At 40.3% G+C, this 10993-nt stretch overlaps 1 long non-coding RNA gene and 1 pseudogene across 1 annotated transcript; one reads left to right on the plus strand and one right to left on the minus strand.

Annotated features, from left to right (window-relative positions):
* Positions 1-4884: 4884 nt before the first annotated feature.
* Positions 4885-7873, minus strand: LOC107280617 (G-type lectin S-receptor-like serine/threonine-protein kinase SD2-5; annotated as a pseudogene).
* Positions 7874-10088: 2215 nt separating this feature from the next.
* On the plus strand, positions 10089-10715 carry LOC112938708 (uncharacterized). The gene is made up of 2 exons (XR_003241957.1): positions 10089-10229; positions 10348-10715. It is a non-coding gene; the product is annotated as an uncharacterized lncRNA (long non-coding RNA).
* The last annotated feature ends 278 nt before the right edge of the window (positions 10716-10993 follow it).

Consider the following 10993-nt stretch of genomic DNA (forward strand, 5'->3'; position numbering starts at 1 on the left):
ACCCCCTATCAAGGGAATTCGTTTCATTTTTTGTTCCGCCGAAAAAGTTTCACCTAGTGTAGTTATAATGTTTCACTGTATATGGATCAAATGTTGCAGTAAACTAAAACATTCTTTCGCTATTTGCTGAAACATTATTTTTATATAAGGTGAAATAACACCCGATTTAAACGAGTGAAACATTTTCGATCTATTTAGTGAAACAATTCCGATATACCTGGTGGAACATCATGCAACATTTAAAAATAATTCAATAATAAGCTTAAAAAAATTTCGTCGGAATATATCCATGCGTGGTCTTGTTTTAAAGATTTAATTGCAACGAATTTAATGGTGCAATCAAATCATGATTTGGATATGTAATTTAAGAGAAAAATCAGTTTAAAGTAGTTTTTGCACGTAAATCGGACGCTGACGTCATGCTGACGTTATGCTGATGTCAGCGTCCGATTTTTTCCCAAACATCATACGTCCGAGCCAGAGTTCCCTCCATTTAGTTCGTTTGCAAAATTGTAACCTGATACAATGACTGGTTTTGTTACTTTAATTTGCAAACCGGTGCCATAAAGAGTACAGGCAAAAAAAAATACAGTTGAATAGTCAGTCTTTTGTGTTCAACTTTTCATCGGCAAGCGTTTTCATTCGGTGCCATAAAGTTTACTGTTCAATGTATATACGCGGAAAGTCCACATTTTACATGTTGTTTTCTAATGATTGTATTCACAAGTTTTGTATTTTTCTGGTTTCTCGATCGTCATTCGACCCTATGTGATGGATGGGTATTGCATTTGCGCTTTGGATGTTCCGCCTTTAATCGAAGCCTTACTTGTTGCTCTCCCCGTGTGTTGGATTGGAGTTCCTTCATGTTTTCCTTTTCGTCTATAAATGTTCATAAGTTCTTTCATATATTTATCAAATTAAATAACTGGCTTTTTATAAAGCACTTCAAAATATGTTAGTTTTCCAACTGCGATTTATGATCTAACTGTCATTACGAGATGTGTCCAATCTTATCAATAACAAGGTCATATAATACTTTTATCAATATCACCTAATCATTGTTCCTTAAAAAAAAGAATATCATCTAACCATTGTTCCTTAAAAAAAGAATATCATCTAATCATTTTGCTGATGTGGATAATAGCAAAGAAATGATAAAAAGGAGTTGACTTCTCACAAATATACTCCCTCCGTATTTCAATGTATGACGCCGTTGACTTTTTAACCAACGTTTGTCTATTCGTCTTATTTAAATTTTTTATGCAAATATAAAAATACTTATGTCATACTTAAAGATCATTTGATGATAAATCAAGTCACAATAAAATAAATGATATTACATAATTTTTTTCAATAAGATGAAAGGTCAAATGTTTGTTAAAAAGTCAACGGCGTCATACATTAAAATACGGAGGAAGTATCTCTCAGACACAAGGCGTGAGGCTGTGAGCAAGCAAAGGTTGAAACTAGAGCCAAAAATCGGCCGCCCCTCCCCACATTGCGTCTCCATCACCACGCGCAGCCTATGTTACATGCACACTGTAATTAGTCCATCTCTTGCATCTCTCGCATCTCGTGTACTGTAAAAGTCTTATCATCCACGGTATTGATATGGTGGTAGTCTTTTTTAGCGAATTTCAAATATTTTTTCCTCCTAAATTACTTATTCATTATGTGATCCAATTGCACTGTTGTTTTTGCACTTATTCAACCATTAGAATTTGATGTTTACGTATGAGAAACAAATGTTTCATCGGGAATCTAACTCTGTTACACATGCTATATTTTTAATTTTTTTTTTGAATTTTCTTGATGGTTTAGTCGTTCTTACTAAATTATTCAATGTTCTAGTTGATTCACAAGTGTATCCGCACCGACGCGTCGGGCGCAGGTTGGAAGGGGAAAAAAATCAAAAGTCTTGCTCTTCTTTTCTAGGTACAAAATTCGCTCGTGCGTGAGCTACGAGGATGACTGGCATATACTCCCTCCGTCTTATAAAAAATCCATCCCTAGTATTCCAAGATAGAAATAGTGGAGAGTGAGAATGACTAAAATACCCTTAATTATTAAAAAAAGGTAGTGAGAGTAATATGTAGGTAAAGGATATTGAAGAGATAAAGCTTCTCGTTTTACGTGATGAGGGTAGGTAGAATGATATAAGTTGATTTTTTTATAAAATTTAAACTCTAGGAGTTGAGTTTTTTTATGGAGGGAGTAGCAACTACTGCTTGTTTTTTTTCACAAAGTCATACACCTAGCTAATACAAACAAAACGGTATAGGTACATATGTATACATGTTTATGTACACGATAGACTAACAACAACTTTTAGTTGGTCGCTTATTTGACCGTATGCCTACACTACCAACATTTCCTATATCGCAGGGTGTAAAAAAAAACGAGTTACTGAAAATTTTAGTTATTAACAAGCAATGCAACAACAATAAATATATAATAGAATAGAACATAACTTATAGCAACATGAAACATCGCAAATATACTTGATGAAACATGCAAGAAAAACCACGTGCAACTTTTGTAAATAAACTAGTGAAACATTAAAAAAATACTTATTCAAATATCCAAATGATATCATGTGCAACACTAAAAAAGATCCACCGCAACATGAGTAACTTAAAACGTGCAACAAAATCCAATTCTAATTGAAACATCCACTTCCCTCACATAAAACGTTAAAATTCACCGGTTAAAACAGGTATTTTTTATCACCTAAATCATGTGTCATATTGTTATAAAGATTTAATTGCAAGGAGTACAATAATATAGTCGGATTATAAATAAGATAAGTAGTTTAATTTAAAAAATCATTTCGAGAAGCCAAAATAAGAAGGTGATTTGTGCACACATACCATAAACGTACAAACGCAGCTAGCAGATCGTGGGAAGAGCACCCTATTTTAGGGCTGGCATCAGGTGCCCGACACGAATCAATCTCCTGATTTTCACTCATATTTTTCACCATGGTTCTGTGTGTCATTTTATATAAGTTTTTATCCCAATTCATGCATGTTTTAGGTAATATGCAATTTATTTGAAAGTAAAAGCAAGCATTCACATCTTTTACGTGCCCTATGAATAGAATGGCTGCTTCCTTTCTTTCCCTCCATTTTCTCCCGAATCGTCTCAACATAGCTTTGGGCCTGTTCGGAAGAGCTGGCTACTGCTGCGCTACAGCAGTAGCTACAATGTCTAACGGAACCAGCTAGCAGCGGCTACAGCAGCCAAACGACCAAGATGCATTCTTGATTGACAGCCGAACAACTGGATTGTCCAGTGCAGCCATAACAGCAGGCCCTTTGCGGTTCCCCCGTCACCACGGTTATCCATGGCTCCGGTCTTTTCTTATTAAGATACATATTTCACCCTAATTTTCATTAGCGTTCATTATAAATTACTAAATAGTGTGTTTTATAAAAACATTAGTTTAAAATATTAAATAAATTTTTTTTCAAATTAATAATAATTAAAACTCAATTAAGCCTATATTAATAATTCGCTCGTTACGTATGAGCTGACTTCATCTTTATTTTCATCTATCTCAAAATCCCACCATAGTTTCCCCCCTCCTCCCCACCACCAAGGTCAGAGGCGAAATGCGCGCCGACCGGAGTGGGCGAGCCACCACTCCGGCGACGGCGTCGGTGCCCGGGCGATGGCGCCCACTCCGTACCTCTCGCTTGCCGCGTGGCTGGATCGATGCGGCTGTTTCCCTTTCCGTCTCTGGGCTTCGCAGCGCCTGGGCCAAGCCACGGTCCGCTCTGGCCAGGAGGTGTTCGGCGAAATGCGTGAGAGCCATCACCGCCGTGAGCTCTTGGCATGCTGGGGAAGGCGCACGCACGCACGATTCGGTTCTGGTGGGTACGCCTAAGACTCTGGTCGCAACTAGCAAGGGAAATCGTGGCGTTGAATATGCAGGCTAGCGTCATCTCCGGGGAGTAGTGAAGCTACAATCGGGACTTCTCCGGAGCAATGGCGTGCACCTGATCCCCTCTTGGGCCATGGGAGCTGATTGAAATGCGGATGCGTGGAACAGTAACTCTACCAAGCTCTAAGAAGGTAAATTCACCATTTCCATCAAGTTTGTGAGTTCATATATGTGCATATTGCCATATTCTGATATTATGGAACAAGAAAGCTCTTTCAGCTTTTCATGAATATAGTTTGTATTTTAATGAACTTGCTGTGCACAAAAAGAAAAGTGCAAAATACGAATTATTTTCCTGTGATCAGTTATTTAGGTAGAGGTGGAAACCTTTGGACCAGATATTATGTTGGTTGTAGCCTTGTAGGCTTCTATTCGGTAGAGACTTCAAATTTAAGTGGGTTGATCAGGCTTCTTTCATTTTTCTTTGCTGATTCTAAGACTTCTGCTGTTATATCTGAGAAAACGATGGCAGAGCTGTCGGAGGAGGCTGATGAGGTTTGATGGATATTTTTTGGTTGATGCAAGGGTTTGCATCTCAGTGGCCAGATCAAGTTGTGGTGATTTTTGGTTTCTTTTGGTGGGTTATACATGGTTTGATAGGGCTTAGAGTGATGCTGAAGTGAACGCAGAAATGGATTCAATTTGGTGGCATAAGTACAGTTTAGACCCACCTTAAGGGGTGAAGTCAATTGGTTTAGAACTTCAGAAGCTTTGCAATATATAATTCGATTTGTTTCACAGAATCAACCTTACCACAAAGTGATTTTTACAATATTAAAGCCCACATTGCTTTCACAATAATGTACTAGCGGTATTGCCCAGAAAGTACTCTTTGATGCTTCCCGAAACATACTTCTCAAAGAACAAATAAGATAGATTGCAAAAGCAGTTATAAAAGGTAAAGTGCATGAACCAGAGTTTCTTGTGCCCCTTAGCCACCCATTTCATCTTGGACCAGATAATACTGATGCAGGAGGTGGAGCAGAATATATCGATGGATTGCCTTGAGGAGACATGACTGCAATTGCATTGAAAAAACTGTAATCTAAGCAATTTTCAACACTCATTGCACCTTCCAATACCTTGACAACCATTGACATAGAAGGCCTTTGGCAGCTATCATTCTGCAAGCACCACATTGCGAGCTTCATCATTTGAATCACTTCCTCCTGGCGCGAGATCATGTCATTACTGTGCTTATCAACCATATCAATCAACTGATTATTTTGAGCCTTTTCGCATAATAACTTAATGAGCTGAACACTCTCCTCTGGCTGAGAGAAATCAATATTTTTTCTTCCACTTATTATTTCCATAAGAACAACGCCGAAGCTGTAGACATCAACTTTTTCAGTGATTTGTGATGTTAACCATTCAGGTGCCAGATATCCTGGTGTGCCTCTCATCACAGTCATTACCTTGCTTTGATCCCTATCCATTAGCTTTGAAAGTCCAAAGTCTGCCAATTTGGCATTGAAGTTCTCATCTAAGAGAATATTCTGTGGTTTGATATCCAAATGAGCAATTTTTCGTCTGCATTCCTCGTGAAGATAACATAAACCCTTGGCAATATCCAGAATGATCCTACACCTTGTGTTCCAATCAAGGGGGGTATTATTGTGGCGGTAATATATCCACTTATCAAGTGACCCTCTTGGCATGTATTCATATACTAGGATCCGGTTTGACTTCTCTACACAAAATCCAATCAGCCTAACAAGATTGATGTGTTCAATGCTGCCAATAGTTTCTACCTCTGCCAAGAATTCTTTGTTTCCTTGTCTAGCACTTTCCAGACATTTCACTGCAACTCTCTCTTCACTTATTTTCCCTTCAAAGACCGATCCAAATCCACCTTCGCCGAGCTTCTAATTGAAGTCTTCAGTGCATTCTCTTAGCTTTTGAAATGAGAATCTCATTGGCATTCCAGGCAATATATCGAAATCTAATTCTTCATCTATCTCTAGATACTTCCTCCTCATTTGTACATAGATACCAACAATAACAACCAAAACAAGAGTAATAATTGCTGCAACCGTAGAACCTAAAATTGTCTTTATTTTGTAACTTTTCTTTTGTGTAGGGGCAGATAAGGATGTTTGTTTTGGCGCAGAAGAGGAGGCAGTAAGTTGCACTTTAAGGTAAGCAGTAGAATTGTAATGAATAATTTCAGGCTGTATTGATTGCAAGGAGAAGACCTCTGTCACTAACTGGCATTCTCCATCGGAAACATTTTGGTCATACCTGAACATTACAGCCCTGCAGGAGCAATTCTTCAAGCAATCTTGCTTGCAATCCTCTCTGTTTTTCGCATTTGCAATAGTTTGGCTTCCATCAAAGTAAGAAACATCAGTAAGAGTCAAGAATTGATGGTTTTGCTTTTCTTGACAAGATATTGGATTCATTGGTGCACAACCAAGATTAGCCTTCCGTTCGTCAACTGGATGGAAGTAACCTGAACTAGTATTAGTCTGAAGAGGACAGATGCATTGTCCACCTGCACATATCCCGTACTCTCCGCACACTGTTGGGAAAGCACAATCATCAGGGTATTTCTTGATAACATCAGATACCATGGTCCACTTTTCATCAGACCACTCATACAGCCTCAAATGTCCATCGTACTCTAATCTTATGTACTGGATGGACTTCGCTTCTGGCAGTGCAATAATGGCTTCTGGCTTTCCTGCCTGTGTCGACTGCAGAAAGATGTTGAGGCTTCCATTCGTAAAGGTAACCCTCGTCGGATCTTTTCTGCTCTTGTTTGTGTCCACCAAATATGTATAGTATAGCTGTGGTGGTTTGGATCCAACATAGCCATATAAACCATCTGGGAGAACAGTCATATACAACTTACTCTCAGTCCAATTTGTGGTAGATGTATTTGCTCTGAGCTTCATTCCCTGCAGCAATGACTGCCCAGGGACCAATACATCGGTTGGATGATCAAATGACTGCCACACTGTCGCATTCCTCTGATCAAACAGCACCAGGTTGCCATGCTCAGTGATCTCCATACCTGCCACTAATTGGACTGAAGTGTTGCTCGACCAGACGAGTCTGCCATTAGCTTCATGGAGTACCAAGTTGCCATCTCCAGTGAGCTCAATGGTTGCGTTCTCTCCAACTAGGCTTGCCCGGTTGGCTGACCAGATTACCTGTGCCATTCCGTTTACCGATAAGGTGATCCCGGCACCGCTGTTGGTGTAGACAATGAAGACAGCAAAGAGGAATGATTGGCAGGGTGGGGCGCAGAAGAACCCTGCAGCGAAGGAGATGCCGGGCAATTGTTTTTGTGAACGGAGGACAATGGCACGTACTGCTGACCCGTCGGTGTAGGAGTTGTGCTTGAGCATGGCAGCATTGTTGACCCATCGCGTCGAGAGGTTAGCCATAGGATAGTCATAGGGCTGCCCGGAGACGAACGGTGCTGCAGTTGCAAGCAGCAGAAGCACTACCACAATCTCAAAGAAGAGATTGGCAGGATGCATGGTTCTTGGATGGGAAGGAACGAGATTGAAGCCAGCAAGAAACTGTGGCCAATTCAGAGGCTGATAAGATGTCCTGACCTGATGACACTGAATCGATGAGCTGATATGGTCACCAGAAAGATGGCTCACCCTCGCGGCCTTGCCAGCTGGCGCATGCTATTGCTCCCAAGTGGTCGACTACTCATCTTCTCGCACTCCGGATACAAGTCAACAGTTCAGAACCATACCACTCGGTGCTTTCAATTTCTTTTGAAGATTGATTGGCTTGACCACTTCTAATCCTAAAGTGACAACAATTGGCTTTACAGGCATTCCCATGTAACTTTGATTACCATGGATTCTGGTGAACAAGTTTCCTTCTGCCGTATCATGGGGAAAAGCACATGCTGATATCATTAACTTTAGCAATTCAAGCATTTTTAGAGTAGACACCGGGATGGTAATATGAAGCTTCATAATTAAGCATGCCACGGCATTCGCATTCCGTTCTTCCATTTTCGTCCTGGGAGAGCATAACAGCTAAGACTAATCAGGTAAGACCAGGTAACACGGTTGGTTTGAAATTTACATATTAGGGGAACAAGTAATTTACTTATACTCCCTAATTCCATGGTTTTTGATGTGTGACTTTAACCATAATTTAAACTATAATGACTTTATAAAATTCAATAAGTTCAAGAGATTATGAAAGTGTTTTTGGGACAAATCTACACATAGCATTTTTATGTTTTAAAGATAAGTATTTCAAAAGTTAATGACGGTTAAAGTTCCAAAGTTTGATCAGGTCTTATCAAATTAAACATCAAATAATGATAACCGGAGCAAGTATTTCAACACGTACTTCTCTTCACTTCTAAGCTCCAACGAATCCGACAAGTTGGAATCTACAAGGGTTGAATCCTTTTTTGTTTAAATTGCAGCAACCAAGGTCTTTTGAATCCTTTCTTTTGTGCATTGAGTTATAGGTACTATTTAGTTTACCTAAAAAGTTAATGTGAATTGCAAACTGATGTAGAAGGCTATAATTTCTTTATACTTCAACAACCACCACCATCTTCTATAGTGTGCAACCAGGAGTCTCAGTGGCAGCTAGGATCATATCATATGATTTTCGATCCTTCTAGGAAGAATCGCTGTCCATATTCATGGACACCGATTAGAAATTCATAGGTACTTTATCTTAAAAGGGATACTTTAGCATACCAGACCCCCCCATTTTGTCATTCCAGTAGACTGTTAAAGGTAGTTTCTACCCAACTACCAGCTGAAATTTTTTGCTGATTTCTACCTAGTTTTGGATTGTAGGATCATCTTGATAGAGACACCTGCCGACTATAGGAAGCACGGAGCAACCTCACTCGTTCTTCTACGCATGAACTAATATGTTGATCTGCTTTGGCACAGTGTCAGTGAACCAATCAAAAGACAAAAACAGGGGAATTCTTAGCAATAAGAAGAGGTTGGGAAGAGGACTGAAGGGCATGGTGCCGGAGAGAGAACTCCAGAGAGGGCAGCATCAAGGTGAACGAGAAAGAAAGAGAAGTAGAGAATGAAATGGGGGATGCATTTGTGCTGTCAACTTGCAAAAAACATGTCCATGATCCGATTTGTAATTTCGAGCTGTGCAAATCTCCTAGCACCGAAATTTTGTTCTGTTGTTACTATTGGTAGTTAGTTTGGAGAAGTGTGACTAAGTTAGGTGTAGCCTTGTAGGAAGGTCGTTTTGGACTTTTTTTTTTAAGAACCGTCGTTTTGGACTTTGGTTATTCTCGTGCATGTCATGCAGAGCTGGAATCTCAGTACTACTCCCAAAATAAATATAAACAACATTTGAGTGAATGGTACATATTCTATTACTATGAATTTAAACAGACATATATCTAAATTGGTAGTATTAGAATATCTTCTATCTGCTCAAAGATTGATATATTTTAGGATGGAAAAAGTATAGTTAGGCCTATCAAGATGATATTCTGCGAATGCAGTTTAATTATGAGTTGTTGTTTTTTTCAAAGACACTTGTTGGGCTTATGTTCGATATTTCCACAGATACACCACAAACATTCGACGTTACGTGTCACTGCCACCCAAGATTGATTGAGCTTTCCTCTTCCCCCGACTGCCACCCAAGCAAAGTCCCAACTCCAAAGTGCCACCAACACCAACACCAAGGTAGGTAGGTTGCGCGGAGACGACGGATCCATCCACCGCCACCACGCCGATCGATCTCCCCGCCGCCGCCTGCTGGACGCGACGGCGTCGGTGCCGACACGATGACGCCCCCCTCCCGCCCACGCTTACCGCGTCTCTTTCCCTTTCATCTCTGGTTTTTGCAGATCGCGCTGGCCGGCCGCGCCAACAGCCATGGCTGATATTGGCTCGCCCGGGAGGTGTTCGACAAAATGCGCGGGAGTCAACACCGTGAGCTATTGGCGTGCTGCCTGGGACCAAGGAAAGCCATGGCAATGGCATTGCCAGGTCGAATTTGCAGCCTAGCTAGACCTAGTAGTATGCTACCTACGTACCGTCCTCACTGGGGGGCTTCGCTGTGGTGCACTTCACTTGAGCCGACTGATGCACCGTGCAGGTTTGTGGTGAGGCAGATAATTGGAATTCTCTGCGGCTTCATGAACGAACCATTATCGGGCTGTGTTCTCTGTCAACAATTTGATGTTATGGCACCGTACACTCAAGTCACAAATGGGCAGTGGCGTAATCTTGATCCTTTGGGTCATGGGAGCTGATCGAAATGCAGGTGCGAGGAACAATGATTTCTACCAGGCCCTGAACATGTAAGTTCACATTTCCCCATCAAATTTGTAAGTTGGTATATATGCATATTCCTAGATTAAGGAACCAGGAAGTGCTTCCAGCTTTTCATGAATATCTTGTATCTTGATGAAGTTGCAGCCCACAGAAACAAAAATGGAAAAGCTGAAATAATTTATGCAAAATACAAATTATTTGCTGTAGCCAGTAATCTGGGTTGAGGTGGAAGACACGGGACCAGAGATGATGATGGTAGTAGGCTTCTTACCCAGTCATAGGAGACTTGAAAGTTTAGTGGGTGAACACAAGATAGGCTTCTTCCATTTTTGTTTTTTGAAGGAAAATAATTTTGCTGTAGTTCTTTTTTTTTTTTTTGACCTAAGACTCCTGCTATTGTTCCCTAAGAGAAGTGCGGAGGATCTTTCAGAGGAAGCAGATGAGGTTTGAAAGATATTTGTTTGTTTGATTTAAGGGTTAGCATCTCATGTGGCCATATCTAGTTATGGTGATTTTGGGATTCTTTTGGTGGATTTTACATGGTTTGATTAGTGCCTACTTGTGCATGCGCTTAGGGGAATAAGAGTGATGTTGAAATGAAGGCGAAAATGGATTAGATATGGTGGCATAACTACTGTTGAAATCCACCTCATGGGGTAGTAAACAGGTTTCAGAGGTTCAGGAGGTTTTTGCAATGCATATAGTTTGATTTGTTTCATAGAGTCAACCTTACTTCAAAGTGAATTTTAGCAAATTAAAGCCCACATTGCTTTCACAATATGTAGTAGTG

The sequence above is a fragment of the Oryza sativa genome, chromosome 4 (assembly GCF_034140825.1).
Source record: "Oryza sativa Japonica Group chromosome 4, ASM3414082v1".
In the NCBI taxonomy this organism is placed as follows: domain Eukaryota; kingdom Viridiplantae; phylum Streptophyta; class Magnoliopsida; order Poales; family Poaceae; genus Oryza; species Oryza sativa.